Below are 22,444 nucleotides of genomic sequence, written 5' to 3' on the forward strand. Positions count from 1 at the left end.
ACAAGGCCCCAGTTTTTTGTTTTTTAATATGAATTTATTGTCAAATTGGTTTCCATACAACACCCAGTGCTCATCCCAAAAGGTGCCCTCCTCAAGGCCCCAGTTTTTTAACAGTCAGATGGAGCTACCTCCTTTCTGTGTGAAGCTATTTAATCTTTGGATAAAATAACAGAGTGGTTTGGAGATCAAGTCTGGGAGCTAAAAAGACCAGGATTAGAATTCCAGCTCTGTCTCCTACTAGTGGTGTACCCAGGGATATCTATTATTTAGCCTTCAGTTTCCTCATAAGCAAAACAGGGATAGAATACATTCTCACTGGGATGCCCTAAGGATGTAATTAGATGCTATACATAAAGTGCCTGGCACACAGTAAATTCATAATAAATGGTGGGCCACTGTCATCAAATAGGGATTCTGGCCAAAAAAACCCCCAAAAAACGGGGGGGGGGAGCACTATGCCCCTTCGTTCACTAAAAATAGTAAGAACAGAAATAAGAGTGACAATATCAGCTATTTTTTGAGCATGGTTCTAGAGACTCTGAGTGTAGCAATTCCCTTAATCCTCACAACGCTTTGAAGTAGGAACTAAGATCATTCCCATGTTACAGATGAAGAAGGAAAGACAAGATAAAGGACTTGCATGAAGCCATACACCCAATACATGGAAGAGCCGCGATTCAGACCCAGGCTGTCCAGCTCCAGAGACCTCCTACAATACCGCCACCAATCCCAAACAGCTTCACTGTTACACAACCAACACTAGCATAATGGCCGACAATTCACTATCTGTTGAAAAAGCCGGGGCATCTGGGCGGCTTAGTCCGTTGAGCATCTGACTTCAGCCCAGGTCATGATCTCACGGTTTGAGTTCGAGCCCCACAGTTCACCGCTGTCAGCATAGAGCCTGCTTCAGATCCTCTGTCCCTCTCTCTCGGCCCCTCCCCTGCTCGTGCCCTCTCAAAACTAAATACAACATAAAAAAAGAAAAAGCAAAAAGCAAACTATTACTACCAACTTGGAGGCTTACAGTCCTAAGCAGTATGTTCTAACTGAGCCCCTTATAAATTTCACCTATTTTCAGAATGTGGGTTGCAGATTTTAGGCCCTTCTCTCAAAGCAAATGTTTCTTCAGCCCTTTCACAGCACAGGTAACCAGACACCAGCGGTACAGGTGAACAGAATCCTGTTCTCGGCCTAGTGAGGGACTGAGGAAGCGTCAATATAGGGGTGCGTGGGTGACTCTGTTGGTTAGGCATCAGACTTCAGCTCAGGTCATGATCTCACAGCTTGTGGGTTCGAGCCCCGCATAGGGCTCTGGGCTGACAGCTCGGAGCCTCGAGCCTGCTTCAGATTCTGTGCCTCCCTCTCTCTCTGCCCCTCCACCACTCGTGCTCTCTTTCTCTCAAAAATAAAACATTAAAAAAAATGTTAAGAAAAAAAAGATTAGTGTTAATATACATTCAAACCATGTGTCACTAATTCAGAGATTTTGCTCATTCAGATCAGAAATTACTACTAGTCTGAAGACCTAACAAGGTTTTCTGTGACGATACCATTGTCCTCTCTTTAGGAGGTCACACATGGTCCCACATGGGAACTCTTGGTTTAACACTCCTGAAATACAAAAAGGCACCGTGCTTTTTAAAGAAAACTTAATTCTCATTCTCAATTGGTTTGCTAGAGATATATTCGCTGTCTGGAAAAATTTAAGTCACTTGAATAAAAAATCCAAATAAAATCTTCCTGGTTATAAATTTCTTCAACATATAAAATGAATTTGTTTCGAATTTTTGAATTAGCCCGGCTCACCATCAACCAGCTAGGGGGAAAAGATGGCTTTCTCTCTATATATATGTATAAACACTGGTGCATAAGCAGGTAGGCCCAAAAAAATTATTCCCATTCTCTCCTGGAAGAGTACAAACAGGGAACTCAGAAACAGAGTTCTCTGAAATTTGAAAACACTTTTAAAGGGGAATAAAACAGAATGGGAAGATTCTTATTCAACTTCTAAGCTGGACATACATAAACATCCCTGATCTCTGTGAGCAGCTCCCTCCACGTTTATAGGGAAAAGCAGGAACAAAGTTGGCCTGACACGCACAAGGTCATGTTTCCTGTCTACACCTCTCCCCTGCCCACTTCTGCACCTATGCTCACATGAAGAGCAAAACTTTTGTACAGATGATGAATAATAACATGTTTCTAGTGCGGCGTGATGCATCTGGTAGCTTCTCAATAAGTGTCTTTTGTGATGCTCCTAAGTATTTAGGAAACACTTATTTGTACCACCATCATAGAACATTCTCTAGAAAAGAAAAATACACTAATGTGCAGTTTCCTCCAATGACATCATAACCAGGCTCAAAACAGAGCAAAGCCAACAATCTCTCCTCATCATACCAGACACCAGGGAGCAGGCTTTTTCTGAGCTCATCCTACAACTACCATCAGAATAGGATCCTTACCCAGCCCCATCAGAAAACCCACCTGATCACGTGGAACTCTACAAGTCTAATACTATTTGTGTGACTCAAACTCTAAATTCTTTAGCTTAAAAATAACAGTGGTTCAGGAGGCTTTTCCCAAATAAGCTAACGACAAATCCATCAAGGTTAACTGCACAGGATAAATGCACAGGCTGCAGACGCTGCATTTTAATAGGTCGTAAGACAAAGTCTTGTCAAAATCAATCAACTCGCCACGCTATGACAAGGCCACCAGGCTGGAGCCTACACTGATCTCACACTTTCAAATCCTCTTCTCCATAAGCTTTGGAACACTGCAGTCAACAGGCATAAATATCTGAACCTTGTCAAAAAACAATGTACATTTACAACTTTGATCGTTAGCTCTTCTGCCATTTTAAATATTTACAGCACTACCAGTTATGCCAACGCATAGTATATATTCTTAATTAACATAGGAGACTGAACTGCATGATTTTTCTAGCTTAGGTAAGCAAGCCTAACTAAACGTTGACACCAGTCCTCTGGCCAGTCAGCAGAAGGTGCTGTAGACTGTTAGCTGTGGACCCTCCACGCCTGGTGTGATAAAAGCAACTTTCCCCAGGCAGGAAAAGCTGTAACTACAATGGAATTAGAGACATGCCATGTGGAATGCCTAAAACCGCCCCCCCCCCCCGCCACACACACACACACACACACACACACACACACACACACACACACACACAAGTATTTCTACTCTGAGCATTAGTTTAGTTCAAAACTACTTTACTTATTAGTAAGAGCTTCAAACAACTACTTTTTAGGTGAGGCTGGCTAGAACAGGTTTTTGCTTCAACAAAATTTCTTTGTTTCTTTGGAGGTAGGATTCTCAAAATTCAACATGTGTAATCGTGAGTGGAGTACAGGATCCCACGGGAGAATATGCCAGGCATTCAATTTTCAGGGGTCCAACAAAAAATTCAAGCAAACTAAATGTCAGCGTTTAAAATTTCCCTTTCCAAGTCTGCAATCGAGCTAAGATGTTAAACCGTACACAGGTCACCAATGTATCCTAGAACGTGCACAGGAACGCTGCACGGAGACGGGGCGCCTACGACTGACTGGCTGTCGAGATCACCAGCATCATCTCTACAGTTATTTGTTCCCACGCCCAAGTTGCCAATAATTTTAAGAGACAATTCTTTGTTGGGCCCAAAAATAGAAAACTTAAACTTCACAAGTACACATGTGCCCTCCTCCCCCAAATGTACTGGCTAATTTTTTCAGCAGAAGAGCATTCCATATGGTGCCAACAATAAAGGAACTTGCAGAGATCATCTGGCGATCACTGTGTTGGTTTTGTTTTGTTAGAAAGTAACATTCAAACTAGGTTCTTTTTAAGGGTGGGAATTAGATCAAGAAAAAGCAGGAAGACCATTTTTTCCAAGTCTGGATGTCAGAATCTGGGCAACAATAGTGAGTTGTCACTATTCTTCAATGTGACAACAGATTACATATTCAGTAAAAAAAAAAAAAAAAAAAAAAAAAAAGAGGTTAATACCTATCCTTATTTAACCAACATTTATTTACTTCGGGTGTGACAACATCAAAACAACATACAATTCTTAACCACTGTTAATGGCCACTAATCTGTAGAGGCTAAAAAACGTGAATTCAACTCTGTGCCAGGCACAGTACAACTCCTTTTTAATCAAACAAATTAGCATGAAAATGAAGCATTCTATAAATTAAAATCGGTCATCCTTCAACATGTTTCAAAAGTAACTGTAGACTATTAACCTTACATGGTTCTCATTGTGCTTTAGGAATAATTAACTTTCATATAGTATATTGTACCACTGAATAAATCGCCTGTGAAGAGCAGGACAAGTATGTAAAATAAACCAACTAGCTTCATTATTCTCATAGGTCAAACTTGAAAAAGCACTTACATTGACATAAGTCAACATCTGCCTAGAAAAATGCAAACAAGTGAGCCAAAACTAAACTCTGGCCACCAAAAAAATATATTTTTCATAAAACTTGGATCAAATATAACTGAACATGTTCCCTTGCCAAAGAGCATACATACCCAGGTTCCATGTACTCTGTACATTAGTATTCTCCAAATTTTCAGTCCCCTGGATATGGACAGTCTCAAAAGCAAACTTTCTTCAAAAGCAAAAACAAACAAGCATAGACCACCAAACCAAACCCAACTGCTCCAACAGAAACTTCCTCAAAATCTCCCCCTTAAAATACATACACAGCTTTTTAAAAAGTTCATCGAGCCCGTTGTCTGCTGTTCACTGTCATTAGGAGACTGGAAAGCTGATGGAAATCCAGCTTCCAAAAGCTTAATGAGCAAGACTGGCCCCACCCAGGCTGGACCCTGCTGGAGAAGGGGCATGCTCAGTAGAAAAGCCCAGCTTGGTTCCAAGTTACTTCATTCCTCGGCTACAAAATCCACACGGGTCAAAGAAAAAGTCATCTTCCTGCTGCCTGTTCTACCCACTAAATGAAGAACACTTTCCATAAAGAATAGTGTTAATAATGACTAATTTTAGGATTATAGTTTTTGTAATTCTCTTGCTGAAAGATTTTTCCTGTTTTTGTATCATTTTCGCTTTGCTTTGGGTTTGCACCCACGAACTTTTTTCCTTCCCCCCCCCAACTTTGTTTTTAGTTCTGTCATTTTAATCCACCCTACAAATAGACACCAAAAGCATATGTATACAGCATATAATCTAATAATCTCTCCTTATAAACTCTATCAGTTTCAGATATAAAAAAGCCATATACACACAAAGTCCAGTTTTCAATACATAAAAACATCTATTTTGATTCATCTGTAAAAGAATTTGCTTATTCACAAAAGAATTTGCTTATTCATTCATTCTATATTTAAAAATACAGGTTTTAATTTAGATTTATAGTGCCATCACATAATTACAAAGCTGATAAATCCCTGTTTTGTTATTGTCAATACTCAGACATGATGGATACAAAAGGTAAGCCTATATCCATAGGTCATACTGAATACAAATACACAAGGGAAACAAAGTACATTTAAAAACGTTAATGCATTTTCCTTTAGTGACAAGATTCAAGTCAGAGATCAGAGAAAAGACTAATTTTCCTTAATTTTACATAACCAGCCCTCCGTCCTTTGCATTTCCAGAATTTAAATTCGTGTGTAGGAGTGCCTTGGTGGCTCAACTGGTTAAGCGTCTGACTTCAGCTCAGGTCATGATCTCAGTTTGTGAGTTCGAGCCCCGCATCAGGCTCTCAGCCCAGAGAGAGCCTCCCTCTCTCTCTGTCCCTCTCCCACCTTTCTCTCAAAAATAAACAAACAGGGGCGCCTGGGTGGCGCAGTCGGTTAAGCGTCCGACTTCAGCCAGGTCACGATCTCGCGGTCCGTGAGTTCGAGCCCCGCGTCGGGCTCTAAGCTGATGGCTCAGAGCCTGGAGCCTGTTTCCGATTCTGTGTCTCCCTCTCTCTCTGCCCCTCGCCCGTTCATGCTCTGTCTCTCTCTGTCCCAAAAATAAATAAACGTTAAAAAAAAAATTAAAAAAAAAAAAAAAAAAAAAAATAAACAAACATCAAAAAAAAAATTTTTAATAAAGAAATAAATTTGGGTGTGTATGTGTGTTCCCATGCAGATATATATACATGAGCAAATCAGGACCAAGAATGACTCTGGATCCAAGCATGATTCTGTACAACCTCACCCCGCTACTGCTACATCGCGCTCTATCAAGCAGTTCTTAGGTAAATGAGTATTACATGCTCACTTCACCTACAGAGTCTTGAAAAAAGTCTTTTTAAATTCTAAAGAAAACACTTTAGAGATTTAGGCAAATAAGATGTCACCTGTACCCACTAACAGAAAAAGGTAAAATTTGCTTTACGGTAACAGTGAAAATGTGTTCCAGTGACAGCTCTGAAGACATTGATCTCTGTCAAAATGAACAAACACAAAACTAAAACAAACAAACAAAACAATCATTCCATATAATGGAAGTAAACTTCAGTATCTACCACAAGGTTTTCAGTGGTTCACAAAAGGGCAATGTGGTGAACTTTTTAACAGAGTCAATCTTATTCAATTAAAAGCATCATCTTTTATTACGTTCTTCCTTCATTTTTAAAATATTAAATGTATTTTTTAATATACACTGCAGCACAATGACAGATTTACTTCAATATGCTTGAAAAAAAGTATTGGCTCCAAACCTTTTCCTGAAATGTATTGCTCCACAGAACCTGTAAGCATCAGAACTCCTAACACGTAGCACTGGATCCAGTGAAGTTGCCAATGGTAGAGGAGGTCTACAACCCACCCAGGCATCTCTGATCACCCCTGTGCCTCCTACCCTCTTAACTCTCCTACTGCTATACACTGCACTGTGTCCCCCCCTCCCCAATGCATATGCTGAAGCACTAATTCCCAATGTGATGATATTTGGAGAGGAGACCTTAGGGAGATAATTAGATTTCGATGAGGTCTTAAGGGTGGGGCCATCATGATGGAATTAGTGCCTTGATAAGAAGAGATACACCAGAGAGTCCACTCATTCTCTCCTGCTCTCCTGCTCTCTTGCTTCACTACACGGCAGCCATCTACAAGCCAAGAAGGGAGCCCTCACCAGAAACAGACCATGCTGGCACTCCGATCTCGGACTTCCAGCCTCCAGAACTGTGAGAAAATAAACGTGGTGAAGCCACTCAACAGTACCATGTTATGGCAGCCCAAGCTGATGAAGGCACCTACATTCTTAATTATGAAGCCCAATGTCATTGCTCAAGCTCCTCTGCGGTCTCCAATATACAAGATCCTGCTCAGAAGACATCTGGATTTCATGCTCTAATCAAAGGTTAAGAGAATTAAGACAGAAAAGGGAGTTTTGTGGCACTATAATTTCGAAGCAGAACAAATGACTCATATGGTAGATAAAAAGAGAACCCAGAAAATATAAATGAGTTTCCAAACTCATACACTCAACAAGGGGTAGAGTCAGAATTTACACCAGTCTTCAAAGCCAATGCTGGTGGCGCTGGCAGTCTAGTGACGAGCACAGCTGCTTTCCAAAGCCAATGTACTCTTCCGCCAATTCGAACACCTGTGTTTTCAAGATGAGTAAACTGAACCCAAAGTGAAATAACTTCTACAAGGTTATTCAGTGGGTTACTGGAAGAAGTACACAAACCAAAGCCAGGGTCATTTAAAGCATCCATTCCCAGTAAGATTTTAAACACATTAAAGTACACAAAATACATCCACAAATGTCCTCCCATAAAAAAACTGTTACTATGCTCCCTCTCTCTCTGCCCCTACCCCACTCATGTCTCTGTCTCTTCCTGTCAAAAGTAAATTAAAAAAAAAAAAATTTTTTTTAAAACTGTTAATACGAATTTAGATCTAAACTCTGTCTTGGGAAAATCATAAATAGTCATGTGCTGACACTGTCTCATTATTCCATTAAAAGGGGAAATTAGGGGCACCTGGCTGGCTCAGTAGGGGGAGCATGTGGCTCTTGATCATGAGGTCATGAGTTTGAGTCCCACTTTGGGTGTAGATACTACTTAAATAAAACTTTATAAAAGGGGGAGGGGGGTTAGAAGCTGATCCTCCAAATACTTTTTTAAGAATACTATTTTTTTAAGAATACTATTTTTTTAAGAATACTATTTTTTAAGAATACTATTTTTTTAAGAATACTATTTTTTTAACAATACTTTTGTTTTTTTTTTTTTTTAAGTATTCAAGGGAGTTGGTTGGGGTTAGATTGGGGGACATTTTTCCTATGTTTATATTTGTGATTTTATATATAAATAAAATGTTATGCTAAACTCAGTATCATAATTTCTTGACTTTTAAAACTGTCCTACCTCCTGCTTTATGGAAACAAAAAACATAACTGAACAGAATGTAGAGGACCCAATAATCTAACAGGTCATTCATAGCTCACAAACTCTGTGCAGAAAATAAAGTTATCTGTGTTGTAGAAAGACAATGAGGAAGACCATTTCTTTCAATCTTTCCACCTTTATTCATCTAGCCTCTGCCCGAAAAGCAATTAATCTGTCACACCAGAAAAAAAAAAAAAAAAAAAAGAAACAATTTTCTGGCATAAGCTTAAAATAACCTAAAAAGTACTAGCCAAAACTCACTATTTTTGAATCTACTGATTTTTACAGAGAATCCATTCTTCCCACCTACCAATCAGCATGCAAAGGATATACTCCCTGAACAAAATGGAGAAAAGTTGTATCACTTTTTCAATCTGAATGGGTTCCCTAGTCTATAAATTTTTCTAACAGCCTACGTTTTATCATCGCTATCTGATGTCAGCAAAAAAGAAAAAAAGAGGAAAAAACCACCGCATTCGTTCCATGGATTCTATGCACAAGTTCTCTTTCGACCACATACCACCACAGTTTATCTTCTCTCAGACTCTACATCCAGAATGCTCTGCACAACTGCAAATGAGTCATCTGCAAAGTTTCATCCCTACCACATTTTTAAAAATGTAACATTAGAAAGTGCTATAGATTTATGAGACTCTGGGGAAAAAATTTGCTGTATGGTCCCAGGTTTGTTTGGTTTTGGTTTTTTTTTTTGTTTTTTTGGTTTCTGTTTTTGTTTTTTTTAAAGAAAGGGTTTGTAGAGAAGACAGTAGGAAGAGGTACAGGAGAAAATGGAAACAAAGAGGTGGTAAATGGGAATCCATCATCAAGTTAATGTTTTGAAACCATCTAAAAAGTGTTAAAAGGATTTGTTAAGAGTTTTAACTCAATAGTCAAACGCATCACTATTAGAATTACACATTCAGGCAAATACAGTAATCCGGCATTCACCTTAAAGTATCCTTTTCAGGGGTGGCTCAGTAGGTTAAGCATCTGGTTCTGAATTTCAGCTCAGGTCTCGATCTCATGGTTCGTGGGATCAAGCCCTGCATTGGGCTCTGCACTGATAGCACAGACCTACCTGGGATTCTCATTCTCTCTCTCTCTCTCTCTCTCTCTCTCTCTCTCTCTCTCTCTCTCTCTCTCTCCCCCCGCCCCTCCTTTGCTCCCACATGTGCTTTCTCTCTCTCAAAATAAACAAACTTTTAAAAAAATGTATCATTTTCATCCTATTGTGTCTAAGAAACATTTGCTGAGTTCCGCCTTTGCACCAGACCCTTAGGACTCAAACCCTTAGGACTCAAAGATCCTTCCCCATTCCAGCCCTCAGAGAATTCACCAGTCTAGCAGGAAAGACAGATACATAAACAATTACAACACGTGTGATAAAGGCTACAACAGAGGGACAGGAAGGGCACAGCAAAGTGCACAACTGCCCGGAGGAGGTCAAGGAAGGCCTCATAGACTGAAGACGTTTCCGTTCATTTGGAGCTCATTTTAAGTGAGTCGATGCTACTGTTAATAATATGGCGGTGACACCCACCTTGACTTAGGGGTTAAAGAAAATAAAAGCACCTGTCACAAAGCCCATAACATAAAAAGCAGAAACAAAGACTTTGCCAGTACCTGTGAAACGCCCTACATAAATGGCTGAATGAAATGGGGTTTTTATAGAATAAAGAATTTGGAGCCATAAGGGATGTCTGGCCCTTGCCTCTCACATCTGGGGTACCTAAAGCCCAGAAGCTAGAGGATTTGCCTGGGTTGTGCAGGGAGTCCGCAGCAGAACCCAGACAGGATGTCAGATTCTGTCTAATAATCCCATGGCCCTTCCCTGTTGCAAGCCTCCCCGCCTGGATGAGAAGGAAAGAGCAGAGACACGGTTACAGAAAACACATGGCACAGAGGCCCTTTCTGGCTCTCCAACGGCCAGAGGACTAAAGAGCCCGGAGACTAAGCATGCAGTAGACACCAGTGCTCCCCAGCTCTGCCCCCACTCTCTGCACCCAGGAAAAACCCTACACGCTCCCACTCCCCAAAAAAGTAGGTCTTGAGAAACAAAGAGGTCATTGCCAAGAAAGTATCTACTGATACTTCTCAATCTGAAAGAACATTAAATTCATATTCAGAGAGTCTGCATGTTGCCATGGCATGTTACCACTTAGCTGGTGACTGAATCGGTCAAGGCACCAGCCGACCACCCACCTATGTAACAGGACCACTGTAAGAATCGTCTGAGAGTCGCCACACAGCTACTACTAAAAGAACGTGAGTTCCTGTTGAACACAGTATCCCGATGGTCAAAAAATTCATCTAGGCTTTCTCCTAAAAATGGCTGAATGTATCCTTACGTTTACTTTTAAAAATCAAACGCTGAACATAGAGTAAACTCTTACCAATTCCATTTACCTATTTTTCCCCCTCAACTTGGGGAAGGAAAAATGTTTCTTCACCTTAATCCACCCTCTGTAACTTCCCTTCTTTCTCTTCTCTCCTTTCCTTTAAAATGGCACCACAATTTCCAAGAGGCGCCACTAGAAACCTCATAAATAGCAAACAGGTCAACACAAGCCTCGTGACAAATCGCACTGGACAAAGTTGAACGCTGCTCCTGGCTGGGCAAGGCAGGGAAAGGTTAAGATGCGTGTGATAAGCAGTCATAGCTACACAGCACGCCCTGGGGAGGGGCAACCCCAGAGCCAGCCTCTCTTCACTTCACCTGTTACTCTTCCCTCTGCCTGACACAGGCCATGTGCACGCCTTGGGCACTTGTCTGGGCACCCTGTGTACCTCCAAAACCACACAACTTTGTTAGCTCGGTCACTTGAAACTGCAGCTCCGTGTTGTCGCTTCACTTTAACAACTCAACTCTCCGACCTTGAATTGTGAAAGAAAACCCGAAGCACAGGTGCAAACGTGCCCTCGGTCCACAGCCCCAACCCACCCAAAACAGAATAGCCAACATCAAGCCAGAGTACTCACCATCACCTCTGCCTAGGAGATCTTGATTTCAGCTCTGTACTTTTGGGTCTTGCTAAGACCCATTCATTCAGTGAGGAACTGCTCTTTGTTTTACTGATAGCTGTTGAGGTTACAAACCTGTGTAAAACCCGGTTCCAGCAGTGTCAGGAGGGTATTTAAATAACTAACTCTACTGCACAGAGAGGAAGAGCTAAAATACAGGCAGAGACAATTCAACAGTAACGGACTTGAAGAGGAAAGAATGTTTCCCGGGGTGAAGTTTGAGCTGACCTTGAAGGATAAGAAGGTGCTTCCAGGGCGGAGTGAAAGCGGGTAGGAGCACACTCCTCACCGTGGGAAAAGCAAGTGAAGGGCATAGAATCAGGAAAGATAAAAGCGTGGTAGAGAACGGTAAGTACCTCGTCCGCCTGGAACACAGGGTAGGAGTGGACGAGATGGACGAGGGAGAAGGCAGCCAAGTAATAAGTGATGGGTATGCTAAAGTTTCGACGTTTTAACTCTACCCTGCGGGCGATGGAAAATACTGGGCAGTCATGTGAGAACAAGTGACACAAAGGAAACTGGTTAAGATGATGCTCCAGTGATCCAGGAAACAGCATCTCAACTAAGGCAGGGGCAACAAAGGCAAATGAAGAGATGGAGTCAATAAATATTTAGTAGGTAAAATTGACAGGATTTGATAATGAATTATATTGTGGGAGTAACAGCAAATTTCCCAGGTTCCTGGCAGTCAAAGGTCAGACAGGGCAGCACCATGAATGTAGTGAGGAGTTTCCAAGAAACGTAGGAAACAGGAATGAAAGAAGCACAAGCTTCCAGGTTGAATGCACGTGGACTATAGGGCCTGTGTACAGCCAGGTGGAAAGTCAGGATGGTCAGACATAGGTGTCTGAACAACAAAGTCGGGGTTTCCATGCTAAGACTTGGAACTCATTGGCCCATCAGTGTTATTTGAAGCTATGCAATAGATGAAACCCCAGCAAAACAGAGTAAGAAAAATGCTCATCATTATGGGGCACCTGGGTGGCTCAGTTGGTTAAGTGTCTGACTTCAGCTCAGGTGATGATCTCACAGTTTGTGGGTTCGAGCCCCGTGTCAGGATCTGTACTGACAGCTGAGAGCCTGGAGCTTGCTTCGGATTCTGTGTCTTCCTCTCTCTCTCTGCACCTCCCGTGCGTGTGCTCTCTTTCTCTCAAAAATAAATAAAACATTTAAAAAAGAAAGAAAGAAGGAAAGAAAGGAAGAAAGAAAAATGCTCAAGATAAATCACCAGGCAGACAGAAAGGAAGCTATAAAGGAGGCTGGAAGGATCAGCCTAGGAGAAAGACCACAAACCATGAACATATTGCCAAAAGAGAAGAGTCAGGCTAGGAGGAGTGGAGAACAGGGCCAAGGGCACATTGCTTCAGGCACTGCTGAAGTTTTTACATTGTTGTGAAAAGGCTGCTGGTAACCTCTAAGAACAAGTTAGTGGACAGTGGACGAAAAAGCCAAGTGGCTTAAAAAAAAAAAAATACTGGAGAAAGGAGGGTTAGAGGTGAGTGTAGATTAATGTCCAGTTTAGCAATAGAAAAAAGGCGAGAGAATCGGGAACGAATAACTACAAGAAGTACTAGGTTGCAGGAAAACATCTGTGCACAGCAGATGTTTTGGTGGTTTTGTTTGGTGCAGGCTTTTGGTGGGAGAGAGAGAGTAGGGAGAGGCTTGAGACACAAAGGAGAAAAAGGAAAATGGATGGCAGGTAGTTCAGAAGAAGTAAAAAAAAAAACAAAAAAAAAAAAACAGGATCAAACCCACAAAAGAAGGGGTGCCTGGCTTGCTCAGTCAGTACAGCAAGTGACTCTCAGTCTTGGGGTCCTGAGTTCAATTCCCAGGTTAGGGGTAGAGATTACTTTAAAAAGTACATACATACACACACACACACACACACACACACACACACACACACACACACCTTCATCTTGAACAGCAGAAGGACATCCCCAAGGGAAGGTAACTGGAAATACACATGGGCTGGCAGAGGAAGTGGCCTGAGAAAACTAGTGATATAGGAGTATCTCTAAAGCCCTGTTCTCCATCCCAAATAACTTAGAGAACTCTGGAACATTTAAAGGAGAGAAAAAAAAAAAAAACTGAAGAGAAAAGGAAAACTTGGGGAGAAAAATATGGCCAATCCCCTAGAGTATATTCAATGATAATTCTCTTAGCATTCATGTCAACAAAGGATTCAAAACAGGTTAAACTGAACTATTCTCAACATGAAAAGCTATTGGTCTTTTAAAAACTTTGTTTGGGATTCCCTGAATCTTCTAACACATTAACTTGACTTGTAAATCAAAATCTATTAAATTACCTAGAAGAAATATAGTCAAATGACTGCCATCTTCATACCAGTATAGCAGTAGAAAAGAAGTTTAAAAAAATAACTGACTAAAATCACAAGGTTTGGAAAGGGCCATTTTAATTGTAGTGTGTGCCAAGGATTTGGCCATTCGTATTTTACGAGATACAATAACTATAACTGTAATTCTTATTTTCAAACTGTGAAGCCTGTGTCTCAATAAAATGCCAGCTTAAAAGACAAGACAATAAAGACCACGGTCACCACCAGAACCCCATAAGAATATGTGAAAGGTTATAAAACAAAACTCCTTTTATAGAGTTGAATCCTTTCCAGGGTGGGCCTTTAAGACATTCTGACAGTGCACACAAATACTATCTCTGGAAGAAAACCAAAAAGGCACAGCTGCAAGACATCTTCCACTGAAGTTGTAACCGACTCAATGGCAGTCCTTCCTTTGAGCAAGAGAGTCTATAAAAGCCAGAAGGAGAGCTATTTTCCCCTACAAACTGCTTAGTGCCACTACTTTCTCCTGACCCAAATTGTAGCTTTATTAAAAACTTAAAACGGACAGCATGGACAGTATAACTTCATAACAGATTTGTAAAAGAAAATGTAAATAAAACTTGAAAACAGTAACTACCAAGTGGTTTTCATGAAGAAAAATCCCCAAGTGAACCAAAACTAGCCTAAGAATACATGGAGATACATATTTTTTTAATTACGATCCATCAGCATTACAAACAGGAAATTTGGATGTGCCTTAAGCAGGATTCCCCCCCCCCCCCAAGCCTCTAAGAAGTAAGCGACCAAATAGTAGTATTCTCGAAACTGATGTATTCTGGACTTATAATATCCGGATATTTATGACAGCTAAGAAAGAAAAAAAAGTCAAATGTGGTCAATTAGGAATAAAATAACAACAATTCAGGTAAGCCGATCAACGCTATCATGCTTTCGCTGCTGTAGTTTTGACTATGTTCCTATAGCAACACCAACAAATACTCTTCTACAAATACTTCTGCAGCCAAGATAAAAACCAATAACCATCTCTCTAAATTCATTTCTATTATGGCTTCCAACAAAAAACATCAACCTTCCTAAACTTCATTCCAGAAATTTCAAAACCTAAGGCATTAATATATCAGTTGCAGTTAACCACAACTGTCACCGGGAAGTTAACGACAAAGAAGGTTGAATTCTGTTACTTCTTTGACAATAACTCATTTTGAACAAAAAGCGACAAGAGCGCAAAAGAAAGTAATTAATAACAAATGACTTACTTGGAAAATTATCTAAATTCTAGAGAAATAGAACACTGAAAACTTTGTGCCAAAATGTAAAGCAAAGAATTCAATATTCCGAAGCCAGGAGATAAGCAAATTTCTCGGCATAAGTTTCAGAGATGCTTTCAAAAATCTCTTTTGTTAGTGCTATTGTTTTGGAGTAAACAAAATATTTTACTAATAGCAATAGGCCTGCCTATTTTGTGAGCAAGCACTCTGCAAAATGCTTTATAAATGTCCTTATTTAAGCCTCAAAACAACTCAGCACAGCAAATGTTATCACATTCATTTTGTATATGAATAAACTGAGGCTCAGAGAAATGAAGTAACCTCCCTTAATAAGCATGGAATGTAAAATAGGAGAGCAGTTAACTGTTAGTCCCGGAGTTAGACAACCAGAATTTGAATCCTGACTCAAGCCCCTAACTATGTATAAGATAGATACCGGAGACTTAAATCCAATTCTATTTTATTTGAAATACCTCCTTGACATTACACCATGATGCTTATGCAACCTCCCAGTTATACTTAACCAGATGCCAAACTCAGCCTTTTATATAAAGCCTCACCTACACATTCCTCACACTTGCATGTGAACTTTATACATTAGGACTTTACTCAATTGCTTCTACTGTAATACAAAAATTTCTCAAAAATATTTTTTAGAGGTACATAAGGAAAACTGCAAAACATAACAAAGTTCTGGATCTATTTCCCAAACACATGTATAATACATCAACAGATACTTGCCTGTCATATAATAACTAGATGTACCACATCATGCCTGTCTTCAAAGCACAGAGAGCCATTTGGGGAGACCAGAGCAGTGCAAATAAAAAGGCATCTCTATAAACTTGTGAATTAACTGTAAATACATTTAAAAAAAAAAAGTGTGTGTCCATAGGTACACATAAACACATACATCAGATTTCCTAGAACAGTTCTGATTTCAAATATTCTACCCCACTGAATAGATTTGGGACTAAAAGGCAACTGCAGGCTAGAGTGGTAAATACAAGAAACTCGAACAAAACTTTGCAAGAAACGTTGTTGGTGGGAAAGAGGGACAGGACATTCAAGACAGGTGGGACAGTCCTCAGGGTAGAGCAGCAAGATGCACAAGACATTCTAGGAGATCTGAGGGGAGCAGAAAGTGGTGAGTGGGGCAGTGTGTTGACCATTATCACTGGATCAGTCATACAAAGGTAAGCCAGAGGCGAGGCTGACAAGATTGTTGAGGGCTTTAAACTCTATGGAAAGGACTCTAAGCTAAAGAAGATAGGTTAATGCTCCTAAAGTTTGTTGGGGTTGTGTATATGGGGGTTTTCGGTTTTGTTTTTTTTTGTAACAATTTTACTGAGCTACCACACAAGTCACCCACTTTAAGTGTACAATTCAGGGATTCTTAGTAGAGTCATTGTGCAACCATCACCACAATCTTAGAACATTTTCATCAACCCAAAAAGAAACTCCAAACATTCTAATTCATTCTACAAGGCCTGATACCAAAGCCAAATAAAGACATCACAAAAAAAAAAAAAAAAAAAAAAGGAAACTACAGACCAATATTCCCAATGAATATAGAAGCAAAAGTCTTCCACAACATACTGGTAAACTAAATCCAGCAAGATATTAAAAGGATCTTACACCATGACCAAGTGGAATTTATTCCAGGAATACAAGGGTGATTCAACACACAAAAATCAATAATCATATTAATAAAAGGAAGAAAAATATACAAGATCATTTCAATAGACAGAAAAAGCATTTAACAAAATCTAACATCCTTTCACAATAAAATATTCAATAAACTAGGAATGAAAGGGAACTTCCTCAATGTGATAAAGGGCATCTACAAAAACACACCTCATACTTAACAGTGAAAGACCAAAAGCTTTCCCCCCGAAGATCAGGAACAAGACAGGATGTCCACTCTCACCACCTCTATTCAACATTGTTCTTAAAGTTAAAACCAGTGCAATTAGGCAAGAAAAATAAATAAAAAGCATCCAAATAGGACAGGAAAAAGTAAATGATCTCTATTTGCAAACGGTAGGATTATATATATATAAAATCCTAAAGAATCCCCCCAAAAAAGCTAATAAAGGAGTTCAGCAAAATTGCAGGACATAAGATCAATATACATACTCAGTTGTATTTATATACATAAACAATCCAAAAAATAGTAATTCTACTTAGCATCAAAAAGAATACAAAGGAGTAGATTTAACTAAGGAAATATGCAATTTGTATACTGAAAACTACAAAAACATCTTTCCTAAAAAATCAAAGAAAACGTAAATAGATCCATGTTCACACATTCAAAGACTTAATATTGTTAAGATGACAATAACCCCCAAATTCATTGACAGAGTCAATGCAATCCCCATTATAATCCCAAATGCCTTTTTTTGCAGAAATGGACAGAATAATCCTCAAATTCATATGAAATTGCAAGGGACCACAGATAACTGAACCACTCATGACACAGAAGAACAAAGTGGGAGCATTCACCCTTCCTGACCTCAAAATTTATTACAAAGCTAGAGTAATCAAAGCATAGTGATACTGGCATAAGAACTGACATACCAATCAGTACAGACTTGAGAGTCCAGAAATAAACCCATATATCTATCGCCAACTGATTTCAACAAGAGTGCCAAATCCATACAATGGGGGAAGAATAGTCTTTTCAACAAATGGTACTGGGACAACTGGATATCCACATACAAAAGAATGACTCTGAACCCCTACCTCACACCACATAAAACAACTCAAAATGGACCAAAGACTAAAAATATATGAGCCAAAAGTATAAAACTCTTTGAAGACAAGGAATGTGCATCTTCATGACTTATGGATTTCACAACACTCTTAATTAGAACACCTAAAACACAATCAGCAACGACAACAACAAAGGAATTAGACATCACCAAAATTAAAAACATTTGTGAGTCAAAGGGCACAATCAAGCAAATAAAAAAAAAAAAATCCACAGAATGAAAGTGCTTATAAACCACACACTCAGTAAGGGTATGCAGAATATATAGAAGGGTATGCAGAATATACATAAGGCACTCTTACAACTCAACAAAATGACAAAGAACCCAATTTTAAAAGGGGGCAAAGGACTTAAGAAAATATTTCTCCAAAAAAGAGGTAAAAATGGCCAATCATCACAGGAAAAGATGCTTAACACGATAAGTCATTAGAAAATGGAAATAAGACCACCTAGTGATAGTTCTTCAAATACACTAAGGTGACTAGTGAAAAAAATGAAGGAAAACAGCAAGTGCTGGCATGGAATTGGAGAGATCAGAAACCTCACACATTGCTGCTACAAGGAACATAAAATGGAGAAGCAGGTCAGAAGGTGATGTTGGGAGTGGCGGGGATGAGGAGTAACTGCTTAAAGGAAACAGGGTTTGGGGGCACCTGGGTGGCTCAGTTGGTTGAGCCTCTGTCTTTGGCTCAGATCATGATCTCACAGTTCATGGGTTCAAGCCCTGCATCAGGCTCTGAGCTGTCAGCACAGACAGCTGCTTTGAATTCTGTGTGTGTGTGTGTGTGTCTCTCTCTCTGCCCCTCCCTTCTCATGTTCTGTCTCTGTCTCTCAAAAATAAACACTGAAAAAAAAATTTTTTTTTTAATAAAACAAGTATTTAAAAAAAGGAAACAGGGTTTCTTTTGGGGAGATGAAAATGTTCTGGGATAATGAGGACAGGTGCACATTTTGAATATAATAAAAACCACTGAATTGTATACTTTAAAATGGTGACTTTTAAGTGAATACTATATTTAAAAAAAAAAAGGAGAAAACAGGTACTCTTTAACTATCATTCCCTGAAACTCTCAGCCCTAGACAACCACTAATCTCTGTCTGTATAGATTTCACTATTTACATAAACAGAAGCATGCCACATGGCCTTGCATGTCCGGCTTTTTACTTGGCATATTATTTTCAAGGTTCGTTCATGTTATAGCATACATCAGTAAGTCATTCCTCAGTATGCCCAAGTAATATTACATCTTATGGCTATACCACATTTTGTTTATCTACTCATCAACTGATGGGCATTTGTGTTGTTTCTACTTTTGGGCTACTATAAATAATGCTGTGAATATCCGCCTACAACTTTTTGTGTAGGTAGAGGTTTTCATTTCTCCTGGGCACATACTTAGGACTAGAATATGTCAGACAAATGCAAGCTCTAGGTTAAGGTTTTCAGGAACTGCCGAACTGCTTTCCAAAGTGGCTGCACTAGTTGACATTCCCACCAGCAGCATGCACTGGTTCCAACCCCCTGAACGTGTGACTCTTCATATGACGGCAACCACTAACTGTTGCTCAAAAAAGAGACTGGAGGACCCTGAATTGGAAAGGACAGACAGTAGAAGCAGAGACAGTCCAAATGGAAGGCTACATAAAAAGGCTCCCAGGGATGGGAGAAATAGAGGAAATGTTAGACAAATGGTACAAAGTTTGTAAAGAGTAAGTTCTGAGGGCCTAACGTAGAGCATAATGACCACAGTTAATAATACAGTATTGTAGGGGCACCAGGGTGGCTCAGTCTGTAAGTGTCTGACTCTTGGTTCTGGCTCAGGTCATGATCTTGAGGTTCATGAGTTCAAGCCCCACATGAGGCTCTGCACTGACCATGTGGAGACTGCTTGGGATTCTCTCTCTCCTTCTTTCTCAGCCCCTCCCCCACATGCACACACTCGCTCTCTCCCTCCCTCCGTCTCTCTCTAAAAAATAAATAAACTTAATGGAAAGAACCAAACTGCCCAACGACTGATGAATGGATAAACAAGATATGGGGTGTGTATATATATATATATATATATATATATATATATATATATATATATACACACACACACAACATATATATATATATATACACACACAACGGAATATTACTCAGCAATCGAAAAGAATGAAATCTTGCCATCTGCAACAATGTGGATGGAATGTTAAGCGAACTTAAAGACAAATATCATATGACTTCATTTATATGTGGAATTTAAGATACAAAACAGATGAACATAAGGGAAGGAAAGCAAAAATAATATAAAAACAGGAGGGTGGCAAAACACAAGAGACTCTTAAAATACAGAGAGCTAACTGAGGGTTGCTGGAGGGGTTTTGGGTGGGGGAAAGGGCTAAATGGACAAGGGGCATTAAGGAGGACACTTGTTGGATGAGCACTGGGTGTTTTATGCAGGGGATGAATCACTGGATTTTACTCTTGAAATTACTGAACTAAATGCTAACTTGGATGTTTAAAAAATAAACTTAATAATAATACTGTATTATATACTTGAAATTTGCTGACAGTAGATCTTAAGCATTCTCTCTACCATGCCCCCCCCCCCACAAAAAAGGTAACTATGTGAGGTGACATATGTTTAACCTTGATCATGGGAATCATCACACAATGTATCTGTGTATCAAATCATGTTGTACATTTTTTAAAATTTTTTTAAATGTTTATTTTTGACAGAGAGACAGAGAGCCAGAGCATGAGCAGGGGAGGGGTAGAGACAAGAGAGGGAGACACAGAATCTGAAACAGCCTCCAGGCTCTGAGCTGTCAGCAAAGAGCCCAACGCAGGGCTTGAACTCAGGAACAGTAAGATCATGACCTGAGCTGAAGGTGGACGCTCAACCAACTGAGCCACCCAGGCGCCCCATGTTGTACATTTTAAATGTATTACAATTTTGTCAATTATATATCAATAAAGCTGGGGGGGGGGAGGGAGATAGGCTCACATGCAAGCAGCAATAGTAAAGACAAATATCAAACTAATATTAAATTCCAGGGAAAAGACTCCATAGAAGTTGATGTTTAAATAGCAGATAAAGAAGAAAGAGAACTAAAAAATAATACCAAAATTTCAAGCCCAGAAGATTAAGAAAGGCTAAGGATACCACAGATGGAGGCAGTCTGGCTGGGGTGTCAGAACCCAAGCAGGCTCTCTGCTCTTCCCCATTAACAACCACATCTGATTGCAGTGCCAGCCAAGTCCCCAAAACACAATGGTGAAGGTTGGAGTAAACAGATTTGGCTGTACTGGGTACCTGGTCACCAGAGCTGCTTTTAACTCTAGTAAAGTGGATGGTCACCATCAATGACCCCTTCATCGACCTCAACTACATGGTCTACATGTTCCAGTATGATTCCACCCACCGCAAATTCAATGGCACAGTCAAGGCTGAGAATAGGAAACTTGTTATCAATGGAAAGCCCATCTCCATCTTCCAAGAGTGAGATCCCACCAACATCATATGGGGTGATGCTGGTGCTAAGTATGTTGTGGGGTATACTGGGGTCTTCACCACCATGGAGAAGGCTGGGGCTTGTGTGAAGGGTGGGGCCAAAAAAGTCAACATTTCTGCCCCTTCTGCTGATGCCTCCATTTTTCTGATGGGCGTGAACCATAAGAAGTATGACAACTCCCTCAAGATTGTCAGCAACGCCTCCTGCAACATCAATTGCTTGGCCCTTCTGGCCAAGGTCATTCATGACAACTCTGACATTGTGGAGGGACTCAAGACCACAGTCCATGCTATCACTGCCACCCAGAAGACTATGGCTGGCTCCTCTAGGAAGCCATGATGGTGGAGAGGCTGTCCAGAACATCATCCCTGCTTCTACTGGCACCTACTCTGTAGGCTAGGTCATCCCTGACCTAAATGCTAATCTCACCGGCATGGCCTTCCGTGTCACTACCCCCAACGCATCAGTTGTGGATCTGACCTGCTGCCTGGAGAAAGCTGCCAAATGGGAGGACATCAAGAAGGTAGTGAAGCAGGCATCGGAGGGCCCTCAAGGGCATCCTGGGCTCCACTGAGGACCAGGCTGTCTCCTGCAACTCTAACAGTGATACCCACTCTTCCACCTTTGGTGCTGGGGCTGGTAATGCCCTTAGTGACTACCTTGTCAAACTCATTTCATGATATAGCAATGAATTTGGCTACAGCAACAAGGTGGTAGGCCTTATGGCCCACATGGCTCCCAAGGAATAAGAGCCCCTTGGCCCACCAGCCCCTGAGAGACCAAGAGAAAAAGAGACCCTCAGCTTCTGGGGTGTCCTTGCCCCAACTCATCCTCAAACACACGGAGAATTCCTGACTTGTACACAGTTTCCATCCCAGACCCCCTGAATAAGGGGAGGGGTTTGGAGAGGACTACCTTGTCATGCACGATCAAAAAAGTATACTGTACCCCTGGCGAGCAGGGGGGAGACTAGGAAAGAGTGCAAGATTTTGGATCTTTTAGACACACAGAGTTTGACATGATGATGTGACACTGAATTTCTTGGGAGAGGATTACAGAAATCAAGGAAAGGGATGATAATTAGAGAATCACCCCAGAATCAAGAGAAAATTAATTACCATATATCAGCACATTTTGCTATTATTAATCTTTTACCTCATTTCCAACTAACGGACTATTCTTGAGAGTTTGG

General features: G+C 40.4%; 1 protein-coding gene and 1 pseudogene across 11 annotated transcripts in view; one reads left to right on the forward strand and one right to left on the reverse strand.

Moving 5' to 3' along the window:
- The window catches only part of EPB41L2 (erythrocyte membrane protein band 4.1 like 2), a 219,662-nt gene that overhangs the window by 128,599 nt on the left and 68,619 nt on the right, over positions 1 to 22,444 (reverse strand). The window lies entirely within an intron of this gene.
- Positions 21,012 to 22,001, forward strand: LOC125166127 (glyceraldehyde-3-phosphate dehydrogenase-like; annotated as a pseudogene).

Source organism: Prionailurus viverrinus, chromosome B2 (assembly GCF_022837055.1).
Source record: "Prionailurus viverrinus isolate Anna chromosome B2, UM_Priviv_1.0, whole genome shotgun sequence".
NCBI lineage: Eukaryota > Metazoa > Chordata > Mammalia > Carnivora > Felidae > Prionailurus > Prionailurus viverrinus.